Below are 19,410 nucleotides of genomic sequence, written 5' to 3'. Positions count from 1 at the left end.
ACGTAGTGATCTTGTAACCCCAGATCTCCCTGGAGGATGTGACACACTCATGACATATGGCTTATAGGTCTCCTTACACTGATTGGCACTCTTCACATGAAGAAACTTTAGCCCTTAAACCCTTATGATAGGCTTCTCATATTCATTGGCAAAATTCAGACGGGCCTGCACTTTTGCCTTCTTCAGCAGGGGGACCTTGCAGGCACTGCAGGATTTTAAACCTTTACAGCGTAATGTGTTACCAATGCTTTTCTTGGTGACTGTGGTCCTAGCTGCCTTGAGATCATTAACAAGTTCCCCCCCGTGTAGTTTTAGGCTGATCTCTCACCTTCCTCATAATCAAGGATAGCCCACGAGGTGAGATTTTGCATGGTGCCCGATGTTGATTGACAGTCATTTTGTATTTCTTCCATTTTTTTACTATTGCACCAACAGTTGTCTCCTTCTCACCCAGCATTTTACTTATGGTTTTGCAGCCCATTCCAGCTTTGTGCAGGTCTATGATCTTGTCCCTGAGATCCTTATAAACCTCTTTGGTCTTGCCCATGTTGTAGAGGTTAGAGTTAGACTGATTAATTGAGTCTGTGGAAAGGAGTCTTTTATAAAGGTAACTATGTTAGACAGCTGCTCTTTAATTCAGGTAACAAGTTGATTAGGAGCATCTAACTGGTCTGTAGGAGCCAGAACTCTTAGGCTATGTGCCCACGTTGCATTTGTTTAGCATCTCTGCTGCGTTTTTTCAGCTGCGGAAATGCTAAAAAAACTTCAAAAACGCATCCTCATGTGATCATATGGGATTCCGCAGTTGCTGTGCTAACACTGTGGATTTTACCGCTGCGGAATCGCATAGCGGTAAAATCCGCAGCATGTTCATTATTTCTGCGGAATCGCGGCAATTCCGCTGGTATACGACTGCATTGAAATGCTCACTTTGCGCATGTGGCTATACCCACCATGCGTAAAGTGAGCGTCTCATGTGCGGATGGTACCCAAAGTGTGGAGGAGGGGAGACTCTCCTCCATGCCCTGGGTACCATATTCCTGTAAAAATAGAATTAAAATTAAAAATAGAGATACTTACCCTCTGACAGCCCCGGAGCCCTCCCGGTCCTCATTGGCGCTGGTGGCAACTTCCGTTCTCAGGGATGCATTGCGCGAATGACAACTGATGACGTAGCGGTCTCGCGAGACCGCTACATCATCAGAAGTCATTGTCACAAGGCATCCCTGGGAACGGAACGTACTGGAAGTGTCGCGGAGGAGATCGGGGGCCGTTAGAAGGAGAGAATAACCATATTTTTTATTTTTTTAATTATTTTTAACATTCTATATTTTACTATTGATGCTGCATAGGCCGCATCAATAGTAAAAAGTTGGTCACACTTGTCAAGCACTATGCTTGACAAGTGTGACCAACCTGCCAATCACTTTTCCAAGCGATGCTACAAATCGCCTGGAAAAGCACTAGCATTCTGCAAGCTAAAATCGCTTGGAAAACACTAGTGTTTTGCAGGAAAATGTATGTGAATTCCGCATGCGTTTTACCCGCGGCAAGGAGTTATGGAAATGCTGCGGACATTTCCACAGCATTTCTGCAAAGTGGGCACATATCCTAAATGGTTGGTAAGGGATCAAATACTTATTTCTCACTGCAAAATGCAAATAAATTTATATAATTTATACAATCTGATTTTCCGCAGTTTATTTTTTATATTCCATCTCTCAATGTTAAAATTAAATTAACCTACCCTTAAAATTATACTGTAGACTGTTCATGTCTTTGTCAGTGGGCAAAGTTACAAAATCAGCAAGGGATCAAATACTTATTTCCCCCACTGTATAACCACTGTGTATATAGTGTATTGTTTGGTGTGCCTTTAAGGCGATTAAATATAAAATTTAACATTGGGCTGCTGTGCTATCTCAAAGTCACAGATCCACACGTTCTCAGTTTTAATTTCACATGCTACCAGACTGATAATCCCATTAATGGACTGGGCTTATATCTAAAGAGTGACTGGTGACAATCCTACCGGGCTGGCAGCAGTTTCACTGGTGCTAATGAAAGGGGCCTCTTCTTATCTTGTCAGGGTTGTGAGTGAGAGTGGTGCCCCATCAATGACTCCATGTGCCTCCATGGGCCTGTTTAGACAGGGGGTGTCTGTGTATAACTGTGCTAAGCTGACTTTACGTGTCCCCAGGGGGTGCAGAATGTCACATTGGTGCAAGTGCGGAGACCATACCGCGTGATCCTTCCAACATTATAGCGACATCAGGCGGGGTGGCAAGGTGTGGGTTCATTATATAGGGAATAACTTTAAATTCTGTAAAACTAAGCTGTGTGTAACACTGTACTCAGAAAAACTGAGGTACTGCAGGATAGGGCAAGGAAAAACATGTCCAACTGTAAGTTGCCCAAGCGAGGTAGTTGTGGGAAAGCTTTGGTCCCCACTCGCTCTTGCAGCCTACAGACAAGGTTTGTCTCAGTTCTGGTGCGCAGCTAAGGCTAGGTTCAGATTTGCGGATGTCAGAGCTTTGGAGGGCTGCGTAGTTCCTCCGTGAAGCTCCGCCCACTGCCGTACAGCCTCCATTCAGCTCTTCCTACATCTGCATGCGGCTTGGTAACCAACTTACGATTTTACTTAAAAAAATACTTTGTCCCAGTTAATTTGCACAGCACTGTATATATATACTGTATGTATTCTATGAGTATATATCTATTCTTTCGTTTCTTTATTAAACTTGTCAGTGTGAGTTTACTGTATCGCGCACTGAATTGCCATCTTTTCTAAAGGACACCGGGTGCGTATTTCTCACAAGTCACTAATCTGGACCGTGTGTAATGCGTTGTTTTTGCGCACCCATAGACTTGCATTGGCGTATTACGGGCGTAGTACGCTGACAATCGCAGCATGCTGCGATTGGCACGGACCATAGAATACGAGCGAGAAATATACGGCTGATGGGAGGGACCCCATAGAGAATCATTGGTCCGCGTGCAATGCGTGGTTTTTACGCCTCTCACTCGTCCGTATTTCTCGCCAGTGTGACCCCGGCCTTTCTGTCCGTTTATGCAGGCCATTGCATAGTTCTTATGAACGCTCATTCCAGTGTAAAGGGACCTACATATACAGCACTCATCATTTGTGCCATTTTTAATAACTTTTGATGATAATTAATGTATTTATGATGGTTATTTCCTCAGAAAAACAAGATGGAAAAGAAAGATCATTCATTTCTCATGATAATGATGGAAAAGGTGAGGGTTGGCGACTTATTGATTATTTGTATGCATCCATTAATCATGTGCTGACAGGGGCAGCACTTACACCCTTCAGAATTGGGCTGAAGTATTAGTTACATGTATCCAGCGAGGGCTGTCACTATGTGATACACCCCACATGCTCCATCACAAGATGGTTTTAATGACTAAGGCCATGTTCACACAATAAATGTTCTCGCTATACAGTTCTTTTCCATGATTTTCTGACAATGTCGTAAAAATGCAGCAATTTTAGCATGCATTCATAAAACCTTAGCAAAAAATGCATCACAAACACATTTTGTGAACACGGTTGAAGGCTATGTGCTGACTGAGTTTTTTTAGAAGTTTTTTGAGTTCACTCCCCCAAAAAATGATGAAAAATTGTTAGAAAGTCTTCCTATTCAAACCACTTTGCTGCTGAAATATCTAGGACACGATTCATCATTTGTAGGGGGAGGTTTAACTCACTTTTCTTTTTGCGATTTTTCCGATGTCTTTTGCTCCAAATAAAACAAAATTGCACACACGATTCATGAATTTTTGAGTAGAGATCAAAATGATCTCATTTTCTGTCTTTAACTATTTTGGTGATCTTTTTTAGTTGAACAAGTCACACGTTCAAAAGAATATTCACAAAGAACGTGGAAAAATAGCTGGCATACAAAAAACAGTCTTGTGGGGTGAAGGGGTTCACAAGTTCAAAAAGCTTTCTTCCTGGCTACTTCTGATTTTGTGGCCTTTGGCTCAAAAAGTCGTTAAAACCTGGTGTAAGGTGGCTACCGGACACATAGTGAATGGGAGATATTTATCACAGAGGTACATGGCCTCTGTGATATAAACTTGGAGTGCTCTAATAGACATGCACCAAGAGGGGTTAATCAGCCATGTTATGACCAGCTCTAAGGCCGGGGTCATACTTGCGAGAAACTCACACGCGTCTCGCACGTCAATACCTGGCACTGCCACCGGCAGTCGGATCGAGCGACCAGCTGCATGTATTTGTGAGCAGGTTGCGGGATGCAGTGACGGAGAGGAGGCAGACCAAGGGTTAACAGTTTTATTTAACAGGGGAACACTTCAAGCAGGGAGGTAAAGGGTTAAACAGGGTATTAAACAGTATAAATGACAAAGGATATTGTGAGTTAAAAAACAACGGTTTTGATAACGGCAATTTGGTTGTACTTGTGTCAGGAGTTTCTCAAACTGTAACTCCTGCTGTGAACTCAATAGCGCCGGCAACGGCTGGCGTGGCGTGGTGTCTATTCCAGGAAGTTCCTTTGAGCAACAATGCCCCGTCGTCTGGTGGAAATGGTCGGTCTCTGGTACCTTCTGCTGAGCCTAGTCCATATACTGATGTGGCCAGAGGAGCATGGGCCACGGCCCTGTCTGAGCCCGACGTAGCCCCTGCATGACTCTTCTCACAGTCTCTGTCAGCAGTGGTGGTGCTTGGGCGTGGGCCTATGCAGTAGGGATGCGCTGGGACTGGAGCACTCACTGGTCCCTGCTGCACAGGCTGACAAGGGTATGGGCCACAGTCCTGTACGAGCCCAACGTGGCTCGGCAAATATAAACTGGCAAAGTCAGGGTGCAAGTGTCTGTCCTGTCCCTGGTCACTCTTATGGGGCACGAGTGTTGTACTCATGGACACAGAATGTTCTGCGGCTTGCTCACTGGTAGTCACTGGACACACACTGTACGTACCTCTCTCTCTGGTCCACGCTGTTGGCGGCGGGCGACGGCGGACGCTGATCTGTGCGACGCTGGTGCTCCCAGGACGGAGTACTCCTCTCTCTGGCTGCTGCAGCATGCCTGGCCCTTCTCTCTGTTGCGGCACGGCAAGCTTGGCTCTGCTCTGTGAGCATGGCTCTGCTCTGTGTGCACGGCTCTGCTCTGTGTGCACGGCTCTGCTCTGTTCTGCAGCGGTCCCTCTGCAGGCGACGGGGGCTCTCTCTATGCGGCCTGTCGCAGCACCGATACTCTGTGGTGGGGGAAGGGGAATCAGAGCGCTCCTCTCACCGCTCTGCGCGCTGCACTCCATTGGCACCAAACTGACCTGGCTCGTGCTTCTGTCCTTTATCTCCCTGCTGTTGCGCGCGCTTTTCTCCTCTCTCTCTCCCCGTCTCCCCGGGTCAAGAGGTTGGTCCGGCTCACTAATGCTTCCTCCCGGGAACAGGGGATGCAGCCTCAACAGTTCTGGCCCTGGCAAGCAGGTACCCACGGTGCGGTTGTCCCCCTTACATATTTCTATGCAGCCGCATACTCCGGTCCCGAGTGCCAGCAGCAGTGCCGGATATTGAGGTGCGAGAATCGTGCGAGTTTCTTGCAAGTGAGATCTGGGCCTAATTGTGAGCACCTGAATAGTTAGGGTGGGTAGGCTGCTGACGATATCTCCACCCGTGGGTGTGGTTCACATTGTAAAATGGGACCTGTTTATCTGACACATGGCTCTGTGCATGGAGGTGGGTAGACCTCATGGATTGTGTTGCTTTGGAAAAGGACTAAGAAGCTGGACTATATGCCAAGCGGGCAAACATGTACGATTGTATGGACTGTTTTCTTTATGTTTCACTTTGTGGAGGACAAAAGCTGTATGTAAGATTTCCTGTGATGTGGCTTATGAGCACTGAAATAAACTAGCTGGACTTGAAAAAGAAACGGTTCCTGTGATACCTTATCCCGCTCCCAAGTGAGTAGGATTGTTTTACAGGCATACTCAAAAATACACTAAAGAAGGACTGCAGCAAAATTGTGCCAAATTTTGCGACTTTTAAAAATTGCACAAAAGAAAGCAGTCTTTTTTTTTCCACTATAGTTTTCCTTGCTTCAAAATACACAATAGCACTTTGCATAAATTAATGTAATTTTTCCAGAAATTTTTATGTATTATCCTCTAAGGAGATGGACATATTGCCCACATTCCCCTTTTTTTAAGAATACGTACCGTAAATTGTTGTAATGTGTAATGTGAACTGTGATGTATAATGTGAATTGTGACTTCTGTTAGTGATGGTGATAATATGACAGTAGAGATTGTGAGAGTTAATGTTTGGGACTACCACAGAGTGGGAGGGGCTAAATTGAAGGGAGCTGACAATTTTCTGGTAGTGAGGCAGATAGGGCCTGGAGTGCATAGAGAAAGGACCTAAGGTCTAATGAGAGCAGTGCCACATGTCGTGGGTGTGAAAGCAGGTGACCCGATGCACCACACATACAACGCATAAGGCGGAAGTAACCACTAAAACTATTTCCCTGATGTGGCTGGAATTGTAGTAACTATGCAACAACAGTTAGTGCTAAGCAGGATTATCACACAGAAAAGAGCGACCATAATGGTGACCAGTCTGCAAACCCTGTCTTATGAGGAAAGGTTGCAGAATTTGGGAATGTTTAGCTTGCAGAAGAGAAGACTGAGAGGAGACTTAATAGCTGTCTACAAATATCTCAAGGGCTGTCACATTGTAGAAGGATCATCTTTATTCTCATTTGCACAAGGAAAGACTAGAAGCAATGGGATGAAACTGAATGGGAGGAGACACCGATTAGATATTAGAAAAAACTTTTTGACAGTTAGAGTGATCAATGAGTGGAACAGGCTGCCACAAGAGGTGGTGAGTTCTCCTTCAATAGAAGTCTTCAAACAGAGGCTGGACAGACATCTGTCTGGGATCATTTAGCGAATCCTGCTTTGAGCAGGGGTTGGACCAGATGGCCCAGGAGGTCCCTTCCAACTCTATGATACTATGATTCTATGATTCTTCTAACATAGGCCCTAGTGGGGGTCTCTGGTTCTTCCCACTAGGCTGCTAGTCCTCCCGACAAAGTCTAACAAGGCTAGCTGGTCCGCTTCGCCTTCAATAGGCCCTCACCCTGTCTGTTATACTAGCCCAGGCGTAGTCTGGTTTCCAGCTCTTGACCGGTTGGTATGTCAGAACATGACCAGCATCGTCAGGTGTCTGGAACTTGCCTGGCATAGATCGGGTGTTCGAGTCTTCACCGATATCGTCTGGATTCTAGGAATCGCTTGGCGCCGCCCTGGTTCCTTTGCTCGGTGCCAAATCTCCTCCCGCTTTGGCACACTGGCCTTTGTTTTTATCTAGGAACTGCCTCATCAATGTCACCTGACCATGTGCTCCATTCACTCTCTTCCTCTGTGAAACTCTCCATCTTCTGATTGGCTACACAGGGTCTCATTTGTCTTTTTTGTCGTACCTTCTTACAGGTGTCCCTAATGAGAGAGGAGATAGAGACAGCGGATAGTGAGATCCTGACCAGAGAAGTAGAAGAGAAGTGATTTAAGGAACGGAGTGACTTGATCGGAGATGAGTCTTGGGTCAGTATACTGTACCTAGCAGTGTGGCCTGGAGTTTATAAATCACAGAGGTAACGGGCCTAGACAGGACATAGCACGTGAGATGAAGAGAGTGCCCCAACGGGAGTTCCACATTGCCAGAAACTGAAGAGATATTTATCGGCCATACTGGCAAAGTAGCTCCCCTAAGGGGAAAAGGACACGGAACTGCAGGTTGAGAATAGGACTCTTGCAAATTGGACTGTAGCACTGAGCTGGGCTGTGGTGAAGTAAGTGAGGAAAAGAGGAAGGAATCTGTGTGCGAAAAATGTTCCGTATGATGAAAGATACATTCATCAAGCTATGTGCCCGCTACCTCCTGTATATAATCCCTTCCCAGTTATTGAGTAATAAGTTTATATTTGATTGGTGATCTCCCTCATTGAACAGTTCAACACCCGGTTCTGTCAAACCAAAGTCACTGGTTACATGCGGTCTGCAGGGGTGTAACGCCCCCACACCTAGCCAGGACCCCCACCTTCATTCATGTACAATGCTGTGATGAGTACCTCGCCCACAGCTACTGCCCCGCTCCACGCATTTCCGCTACGTGTGAACATGGCCTAAGAGAGCAAATTAGAACATTCTTGTGTACCTCTATAGCATGAAACAGATTCAGCTCTGCATTTGTAAATCCCAAAATATTAGTAATATTCTATGTTTACTTTGTACAAGAAGGCATGCAGTAAGGTGCATGCATTTGTGGAACTATAAGTCCCAGCACAAGCAATATGAAAGTCTTAAACTAACTGCTAGTGATACATGTGATGTGTCCTCAGGGCAGAGTCAGTGTTTGCTCTCGTTCCATCCCACCTCTGAGCTAACTCAGAAATCATTAAATCCAATTGGAAAAGCTACTAATCCTTCCTCGTCATCGCTGGCCTCCGCTCTCCCCGCCAGCTTCCTTGGCCGGCCCGAGATGGTTTTAACACATAGTTGTGGAAGGATAAAACTGTCCCTTTATTGTGCCGCATTCACTGCCAGGGTCATGACTGCTTTGCAGCTCGCACACATCTGCATGATATCTGTGTCTCTCTCGTGTTGTAGCAGAAAACAGGACGTGTTCTGTTGCAACAACATCTGGATAAGGAGCATTAGAAACTGTGAAAAGTCACATGGAAGTCACTCACAAGGGTTACATTTTCTCTTCCTAACCTTTCTCTTCTGTCCTTCTTGCATATTTATAAAAAAAATATTCTACTGACAACATTTATCCCCTGTCCACATGAAATTAAAGGGGACAATTTACTGGATTTTGTAACATAATCTGAGTACCTCCTTTAATTGTCACTGCTCCATTGATTCTAGAACAGTTTTTATTTTTCTTCTACGCCCCTCCATTCCAAAGTTATGGCTGCCGGTAACAAAAGTGCAAATTTTTCCTTGAAGACCGTGGTTGTATACCACAGAACTTCTCCAAGGGTGTGGCTGTGTTTTGATTGGCCAGTGTCAGAGGAGAAAGTCATGCCCACAGAAAGGTTCTGTGATGAAGGGAAAATGTGTACCTTTATTACCTGGGGCATAACTTTGGAATGGAGGGGCACAGAAGAAAAAGGAAAACTGTTCTGGAATCAGTAGAGCAGCAGAAAATGGAGGAGGAAGTCATATTAAATTAATAAAATTCAGTAAAAAATCTTCTTGAAGGGGTTATCCCATGTTGTATATATATGACATATTTACTCATATAAAATTGTATAAATGTATGAGAGATGTGGGTCCCATCATGTGCCATTATCAAGGGAGAGAAGTAGTCACTCACTCCATTGATTTGTATGGAAGTTCTAAATATTGCTGAGCACGCTATCATACGTTTGTAGCCTTACTTGAGGCTAAATGGGCCATAAATGTGTAAGATAGGCTATCCCTTTAAATAGATGACCACTGGGAAATAGGACTGAGGACATATTTCTCTATGTGGATCAAATTTCCACTTGCCTTCATGTTATGTCCAGAGCTTTTAGTTCTAGTAGAATAGACATATTGGGCAACTTTTCATTGCTTTCTTCTGGCATAAAACACTTTAAGCATGATCACACAAGCCACTTTTTATTTTGCACCGACCACAGCAGTTTTTTAAAAAGTGGGCTGGGCATAAGGGAGGGAAGGCGCCAATCAAGGATTGAAAGATTAACTGAACTTTGCGCCATAAATTGGTGTAAATTATAGTGGAAGTTTATTCCATTTTGAATTTGTGGCAAAATGGACAACCAAAGGTGCACCAAATTTATCAAGTGTGCACTTCTTAATACATTTGTTGCATCTTTCTCTAGCTTTTAAAGGACACATATACTTTTTTAAACTTATTCTGAAGATCACTGGTGGTCCTTGTCCTAAGGCCCCATTGATCTAAAAAAAATCGGATACTTCGCACTTTGCTCAGTAGGCAGATGACGCGCCCCAGAGGCCATGGGATACTCGGCACCGGGCCCGTTAACTTCAATGGGAAATGTCACAGTCGCAGTGTCCTGGTCTGTGGCCTCAAGCAGTCATGTAAAAGGGGTTGAATTGAATGGGGATAAAGTTTATGTATTGATTAGTGACGCCAGTTGGAGTGTTCGACTGTTGTATAGCCGGCACTGCAGATGATCACTGGGGGAGTAGATGGTGATGGCAGTGCCGATGTTTAACCCTCTCCAACCAGGGCAAACCCCCAGAGATTGTGATGGTAGTAGAAGGCACGGAGTAATAAGGCAGGAGACAAGGAAAGTCACTTTATCATTTACTGTAGTTCAGGTGCAGTTCAGAGAAGATATTACAACTCTCACTAGGTTACAGTCTGTTTTGCAGAATGGGAGTTATCCTTCACTCTGCTTGTGACTCAGTGTATGCTTCCTGCTATTCTAATCCCTTCAGGGACCAAGGCTTCCCAGAGTTTAGAAACTTCAAGTATAGCTTCTACTCACTGCGTATTTCCCCTTTGGCAACTTGCAGCTTGGGTCCTGTGTGAGACAGCTTAAGTTCCCTCTTGCATAATCCTTCACTGACTCTAGTTCACTGCAGTTTTCCTGGGGTAAACATGATGCTGTTGGCTGTATAATCCTACACAGTCTCTCAGCTTACCATCCTGCTCTGAAAGCATGGATGGTCTAGGGGCTGATTCCCTGATGCTTCTTAGCTCTACTCCTGGATAGAGCACATGTCTAATGGCTTCCAAGAGCGTTCATCTTCTCCTTCTTCTTCACTCTGAAAACAACTACTCTAAACTCCTCCCCCTCCCAGTTATGGTGTGTCTGCAAAGCTCTAAGCTTCAGACAAGTAAGGGAATGAGGTGAAATGTGTGTGTGTGTTGTGGTCTCTAGCAGAGAAAGCATAACTCCCATTGCTCACAAAACACATAAAAAACAGTACATATTTAACACTTTTGTGGTGGTAAAGACGTAGTACGCCACACAGAAGCACTGAAACACCTCAGTGGGTGCCAACACAGGCATACAGGCTCAACAGAAAGCCTATGAGCCCATGCAAAGAGCAGTATATGGGCTTATATGCTTTACATTGATCCAGTATTCTTGTGATGAGTCACTTGATGGATTCACTCAGTCAAGGTGACATGACAAGCTGGACTTGCCAGATGGTACATTAAAAAGCAATGACTAAGGCAGCAGGTAGACAAGCAGAGAAGGACACACTAGAAGAAACATAGCCATGTGTGTTGATAAGTCTAGGAAATTAAGTATTGCTAGTCCAGAAACCGCAACAGCACTGGTAATGTGAACCAGACCAAAGAAAAGTTCATAATTCTTTCAACAGATGAAGGGTTAATAAGCTAACAGTGGATTGTCATAGGCAGCAGAGATGAAGAGGAACATTTGTTTATGGAGAAGATATGCACTCTGTGTTGAACAGTAGTGATAGTAATGTGAATAGTCTCTAGAGAGGAGTTTGTTATGTTTACAGCAAGTGATGAGTTAATCAGCAGGTCTGGGCAAAGAAGCAAATGTTAATTGGAGAAGCAAACTGGAGTTTTAAGAAGTAGCTGGGTAATCTGGTGGGATTCAAGGCAAAATATAACAAATACAGAACATACTTAATAATCGGTTACACATGTTTGTCCAAGTCTACCTTAAAAGGTTGTGGATGATGATGTCACTGGAGTTTGCTGGGCAGCTTGTGAAACCCGACATGAAGCACCTTAAAGGGCAGCAGGCTTATTGGAAGGTAGCAGAGCTCGACCCTGGAGCTGAGACAGGCATGTAGAAATTCTGTGCTATGCATTCGTGCAGAAGGTCAATGCTTCAGCTGCTCACCAGAGCGCTATAAAGTAGATTTATGAGTGGTCAGTTAGGATCCCAGAACCCAGACCCCAACGAATCTGCTGAACATGTTAGTTATGGTAGAGATCTTAAAAAAAAAAAGGCAAGCACCTTTTAAAGCTAGAATATGATGTACCAGTTATTGCTACAATTGAATCTGTTGACCCTTTGACAAAGCATTTCTTTTTAAACAGTGTTTCAGGAGCGGTGAGTTATTGTTTCCCTGCTAGCTATCTGCATGCTCCTTACTTTGCTTGATTTGATTCTTAAAAGGTGTTTTCCATGAACAAAAGTTCATTTTAATCAATAGATCTTGGAATAATAATCAATTCCATAATTGGATGAGTTTAAATAAAATGTTCCTGTGCCAAGATAATCTTATAAATGTGCCCCTGCTGTGTACTGTGTAATGGCTGTGTCTGACAGTACAGGAACATGGTATGATGATACCGCAGCTCCTGGACAGGAAGGGAAACAAAAGAGCAAACAGAAAGGACATCATGGGCTCACAAATTATTCTTTTTAAGTAAAATACTGTTTAAAAACAGGCAGTGAAATGTTTTATCTCTCAAAAACAATTAGATGTGATCCCGTGCTGTAATTTCTGTGTACATTTTTCTCCCCTTCCCCTGCCCAGGAGATGTGGTATGATCAGACCATACTTCCGCACGGTCAGACACAGACATTACACAGTACACAGCAGGGGCACATTTATAAGATTATCTCAGCACAGGAACATTTTTTTAAAACACATCCAATTGTGGAAATTATTATTATTCCAAAAACTATTGATTAAAATTAACTTTTGTTTGTGGGAAAATCCCCTTTAATACTTTTTGTTCTTTAATTTTAATGCAGTAGGAGCTATATGATGCAAGTTCATCTGTTACGCAGTCTATGTACAGTTTGTTCTATGTGGGTAGTGTATTTAGTTCTCTATGACGCCATATTTCCTATGAACACCGACTTTCTATGCCTTTTTTGGACCATATTTGTTATTGTTTACTGTCCATTATTACCATCATATTTTTGACTATTTCATATTAATTACAGTGTATTCTAAGCTTATGAAGGTTATTTATCTTTCATGGCTTGATTATGGTGTTTTTCCTTACCAGCCTCCAGAGGATTGTCCAGAGTATTTGATAGAAATGTAACAAATCCTCAACTTCATTAAACAGTTTTTCTGGAATATACCTTTTAAAAGTTGTCCTGTGACGGCCAGAAGTCTAGTCACAAGTCTCTGTGCAGGGAAATGTTGAGTGGAGTCACAGACAGTGAACACCTCCACATCTTGGCTCCAGATTTTGCTTTTTCTGTGTCTTTTTCAGCACTTGTGTTCTGAAGTGTAAACTGTTATAAGGTTTAATGAGGGTCTGTTAGAAAGAGGGCAGCGTTCTCCTTCTTAACAATCAGCCACAAGCGAAGAAATGACTTGGAACGCGTCAGTATTTATCTGAGAGCGCGGGTCATGCAGCCGAGGACGGTAATAATGAGGTTTGTGTAAATATTAGATGAGGTGACGGTTGGGTGGAGACCTCTCATTTAAGCAAGCACTGACGCTGATTGCAATAATCTGCTTGCCAAATTTTAGTCAGTGCAGCGCTGCCGAGCAAAGTGAATAGTTTAATATTAGGTGATATCTACTTTATTTTGACTAGCAAAGTATATTTTAAAGGCAACCTTTCAAGAGCGACGCACACTTGCCCAGGTCGAGCAGCATATGGTGGACGCTCTGGGAATTATGACATTTCCAGACTCTGTGAAGATTTTTCCTTTAGGAAAATAAAGGAGCAAAAAAGAAAACACAAAACAAGAGATTTGGAAAAAGAAACGCCCAAGATTGGATCTGAAAATAGAGTTTTTAAAGTTTCATGGAAATTCTTCCAAGAATTGTGGAGGATAGCCTTAAAGAATAATGAGATACAGTTCATATTCACATCTCACATACGGTACATTAGTCTAATGTGTATGGGTGCCTTATCACTCCCATCATCCCTGTCCTCAAGAACTACAGTCTAATCTCCCTGTTTTACACCCATTATTCCGCATCAAAGAAATTCACGATCTGATTTCCTTATCTTATAATTAAAGGAATTTTCTGATTTCCGAAAACCCTTCTCCTCAGACGTAGTTTGTTTTAAACAAACCGCGCTTTTTTCATCCTTCCCAGGTTTAAATAACCCGAGCTCCACCTCCAGATCCCAGCTCAAAGGCAATCTTTGAGCATCAGAGGCATTTGAAAATGGGTCAACAGGACCCTACTGTCATGGAATTTCCTTGACATGGTCCTGTTTGCCTTAAAAAAGGGTGTTTATTAGAAACACCATTAAGTTGACCATACCTAACCCATCTAGTCCCTTTGTGCGGTACGTGACCTCCCTCTTGACTAGGTTCAATCTGTTCCCACATAACAGTTGGAAAAACAGGTTGTAAAGCCATGTCCAAAGAGGCTCTGGCAACATGCAGACACTGCCCAAGTTTTCATTTATCCACCATCTGGGTGGCGATCTTAAGTCTTCCCTCCAATTTTTTCAGGGGGTAGACCTATGTGTCAAATTCAATGTTTAGGATTTTTGCTTAGACCTGGGATCCTGGAAGAGTATCCGTGAGATCATACTTGGATCTCTCCCTCCCAACCAGAAACTTTCGCACCATTCCCAATTGATCATGGACCCGGATGCCTCCGAGTAGCGATCAGCCTCAAACATGGCCCATCCTGCCTCCCCTCTCAAGGACATAAAAAGTGAGACATATTCGGTGTACACTATCACCCTCAGAATAGCTGCTGGTTCCGCCTGGTCCACCCTGACTACCACCAATGGCCCATGCTCTATCCTCCTTAAAAGGGGATCGATCACAAACATATATAAAAGTAAGCTCAGAGGACAACTGCTCACAAATGAAAAAGTCTCTGCCTCTATGTACAAAACCTTTAGAAATTTGATAAACCTCCCAGGCAGACCGTACCTCAGAAGGACGGACCGGAGGTACTCATGGTCAACCCGGTCAAAAGCCTTTGCCTGGACTGAGCTTCACCCTCATTTAAAAGAATACTTTGACCTTAATGTAGGTTCAGTTTCATCAGAAGCAACGTTATGGGAAGTTCACAAAGCATACTTTAGAGGACAATGTATAGCCATGAACTCTAGAATTCAGAAAAACTATAAATTGAAACAAGAAGCTGTGACTTCGAAATTAAAGCTTCTTGAAGCAAATATGCTCTCTAACCCTTCCAGAATAACCCTTAAAGGTAATCTGTCACCTATTTTTTCCCCTATGAGAAGCGGCCACAGCCATCAGGGGCTTATCTACAGCATTCTGTAATGCTGTGGATAAGCCCCCGATGTAACCTGAAAGATAAGGCGACGGACCTCTCTGACCTTTCCCGGCGCCTGCTCACAGCAGTACTAGAATTACGCCTGCGCAGGAGCAGCGACAGAAGCAAGGAAGAGGACATCATCGCTAGAAGATGGAAGGCATCGGACCCGGACCGCGTCACCCATCGGACATGGACCGAACCGGACCGCACCGGACCGCCCCCCGATGAGTATAATATAACTCGTTTTTCTTATCTTTCAGGTTACTTCGGGGGCTTATCTACAGCATTACAGAATGCTGTAGATAAGCCCCTGATGGCGGCGGCCACATCTCATAGGGGAAAAAATAGGTAACAGATTCCCTTTAAACGGCTTATAGACATTCTGGCTCACTTAAAAAACAGCTTTGAAACGGGTGAACAAGCTTCTTTTCTATACTCAACAAAAATATTATGAGAAAGCCAATAAGCCATACTAGCTAAACAACTTAGAGATCATGCAGAAAAGATTACCCCTCATGCCTTACATCATAAAAAAATGATCAAATTACACATAACTCTAAAAAATTTAGGACATTTCTCATGACTGCTTTTCACAACTTTACTAGCTCCCTTCTACTCTCCCATCTAACCCACTAACCCGAAGTAATCTTGTTGGTTCTTTCTTGAATTCTTGTCAATTACCTTCTCTTTCCTCAGAAGCAATAACATCATTAAATGACGTAATTACTGAAGAGGAAATTAAGGATGTAATCCATAACTTTCCAAATAGGAAGACTCGGGAAAGAATGGCCTGTCATACTTATACTACAAGAAATTTCCAAGATTAATTTCTCCCTACATTAATTCCCCATTTCAATTCTTTTCTAAAGGGAACCCATATCCCTGACTCCGTGCTACACTCATTTATAACATTGATTCCCAGTGTCCGCACAGTAGTAAGAGATGAGGAGTGCATGAAGAACCGGGAAACGCCGCCTGGTATGGAAGATAAAGCACGTCGGAAGGAAGATTGTTGTGCGAGACTCCTGACTGCAGAGCACTCTGAGCGGGAAATCGTTGTGAAAGGCTCCTGGCTGCGGAGGGTAGCGTGATAGACTAGGGGCTCAACGGGTCAGACTGGTGACCGCCCGTTGCCACCAGATGAGTTTACATGGATCTGTTGGGTGGGGAAGCCTGAAGACCTCAACACTGGCATCAGCTGGCTTTCAGCTTTCATCTTTGAAGAAGTGACCCGCAATGGACTCACGCTAAGTGAAACAGATATACGCATAAACTTTTGCCTTAAGTTACAATGTTCTTTGTAGTCCTAAGCTTAAAATCTGATTTACCCCTGTTGCTCCGTGCGAGGAGATTCCTTCCTGTAAAACTAAACCAAGCCCCTGTTCTTGCACCTCTGTGTTGCTGCATCCAATTAAGTGCATTACACCTGTCAGCAGGATTGCGCTCAGTAACCTACAGACAGGGTCAGGTTGGCGCCGTTATACTGATTAGCCCTTTTCTGACATTTGGCGTACTATCCCGTTCATGTGTCCTGGGCCTTAATGCCCATGGACGGGATAGTACGTCATGTGCGATCAGCCATGCTCTTGGGGGGAGCGTGGCTGATCGCGGCCGGGTGTCAGTTGATTCTCACTGCTGACACCCGGCCATAAGTGCCAGGAGCGGTCAAAGACGGTTCCTGACACTGTAACCCCCAGAACACTGCAATCAAACATGATCGCAGCATTTCGGAGCCACCAGAGGGGCTGGCAGCCCCTCTGCCTTTGGATCGGAGACTCCGCGTCATGACCCAATTGCTTCCATGGAGACCCGATGTCGTCATGATGACATCTGGGTCTCCAAAGATGACAGACTTTCTGTCATGCGCAGTGCATGTCAGGAAGTCTCTCAGGTAAGTGCATAGAAACTGCAGCACTGACAGCTTCTATAGCATGCACATCTGCATGCTATAGAAGCGATCAGCCTGCACAAAATGAGTGTCCCATAGTGGAACAAGGTGTAAAAGTAAGAATTTAAAAAAATTTTTTTTAAAAAATTGTAAAAATATTTTAAAAAAATAATAAAACAATCAATATGTATTCCATCAATAAATAAATAAAAAATTCTAAACAATAAAAATACACATATTTAGTATTGCCACATTTGTAACGACCCAACCTATAAAACTGTCCCACTAGTTAATCCCTTTAGTGAACACCATTAAAAAAAACAAGGCAAAAAAAACAATGCTTTATCATCATACTGTCGAACAAAATGTGTAATAACACGTGATCAAAAAGACATACATAAATAAATGTGGTACCGCTGAAAACGTCATCTTGTCCCGCAAAAAATATGCCACCATATAGTGATGCAAAAATTATTATTTTTTATATAAAATAGTTTTTATTGTATAAAAGTGACAAAACATAAAAAAAGATATAAATGAGGTATCGCTGTCATCGTATTGACCCGAAGAATAAAGCTACTTTACCAATTTTACCACATGCAGAATGGTGTAAACACCCCCACTAAAGAAATTCATGAATTGCTCGTTTTTGTTCATTCTGCCTCCCAAAAATAAAAAAAAAAAGCGATCAAAAATTGTGCCTGAAAATTGTACCAATAAAAACGTCAACTCATCCCGCAAAAAACAAGATCTCACTTGACTCTGTGGGCTAAAATATGGAAAAATTATAGCTCTCAAAATGTGGTGATGCAAAAACTATTTTTTGCAATAAAAAGAGTCTTTTAGTGTGTGACAGCTGCCAAACATAAAAACCCACTAGAAACAGTACATCAAACCCCCCTTTATCACCCCCTTAGTTAGGGAAAAATAATAAAATAAAAAAAATGTATTTATTTACATTTCCCCTTAGGGTTAGGGTTGGGGTTGGGGTTAGGATTAGAGCTAAAGTTAGGGTTAGGGTTGGGGCTAAAGTTAGAGCTAGGGATAAAATTAAGGTTAGGGCTAAAGTTAGAATTACGGTTACGGTTGGGATTAGGATTAGGGGTGTGTTGGGGTTAGGGATGTTAGAATTGGGGGGTTTCCACTGTTTAGGCACATCAGGAGCTCTCCAAACGCGACATGGCCTCTGATCTCAATTCCAGCCAATCCTTCCCTTCCGAGCTCTGCCATGCGTCCAAACAGTGGTTTACCTGCATATATGGAGTATTAGCGAACTCAGGACAAATTGTACAACTTTTGGGGTGCAATTTCTCCTGTTACCCCTTATCACGTAAGGTTTTTGAGAAATGATACAAAACATTATAATATTCTGTTATAATTCTAAAAACTCATATATGAACTTTTTCTGAAACAGTATATTCTGAATTTTCCACTGAAATAACATAAATCGCTGATCCACACCTATACAAGCACTTATGCAGATTCCGTGCAGGCGCAATGAATCATTCGGCTGACCATTTACTTAGCATACCACATCTCCTGGGCAGGGGAGGAATCAAAATACAAAACTGACATACTTAAAGCATGGCTGAATGGATCACAACCTTCAATGCTGTTCGCTGTACCAATGATATGGAGAGAGAAGAGGGATCATGTAACAGATTGCTACTTCTGCCTTACAAATGTAACAGGATATTCAGCAAAAAACAAGAAATCAATAGAATATCCTAATCTTCCTTCAGCCATAAGACCAGTGCCACACAATGAAAGTCTTTGTGTTCCAAAGCCGCCCAAAGAAGGGTCAATGGAGGACGACGAAGATGAGCTAACAATGTCAGTGGAAAATTAAACTGCTGCAGACCCAGACTTTGAGCCTTCCACATCTAATCCACATCTGTTCAGTCAAGCTGATCTGAGTGACTTGGTCAGAGATTTGAAATTGTCAAACAGGCAGGCAGAATTATTGGGATCAAGGCTACAAGAACGGAATCTCTTATTACCAGGTACAAGAGTTTCTGTTTTTCACAGTCATCAAGAAGATCTTAATCAATTTTTCAACCATGTCGACAGTTTAACCTTTTGCAATGACGTCTTGCTTTGTTTGATGCCCTTGGATGCGATCGTGACCCAAAGGAATGGCAACTGTTCATTGACTCGTCAGTTTTAATTCTGAAGGCTGTTTTACTACACAATAGAAATATCTATCCTTCTATGCTTATTGGACATGCCGTACACATGAAAGAAACGTATGAGAATATGGAGTTACTGTTGACCCACATTAATAGAAATTATAACTGGACATATGTGGTGATTTAAAAGTTGTTGCACTTCTTCT

Source organism: Dendrobates tinctorius, unplaced genomic scaffold, assembly GCF_039654945.1.
Source record: "Dendrobates tinctorius isolate UK_male_01 unplaced genomic scaffold, ASM3965494v1 ptg000065l, whole genome shotgun sequence".
Lineage (NCBI taxonomy): Eukaryota > Metazoa > Chordata > Amphibia > Anura > Dendrobatidae > Dendrobates > Dendrobates tinctorius.
This window is presented reverse-complemented; position numbering follows the sequence as displayed.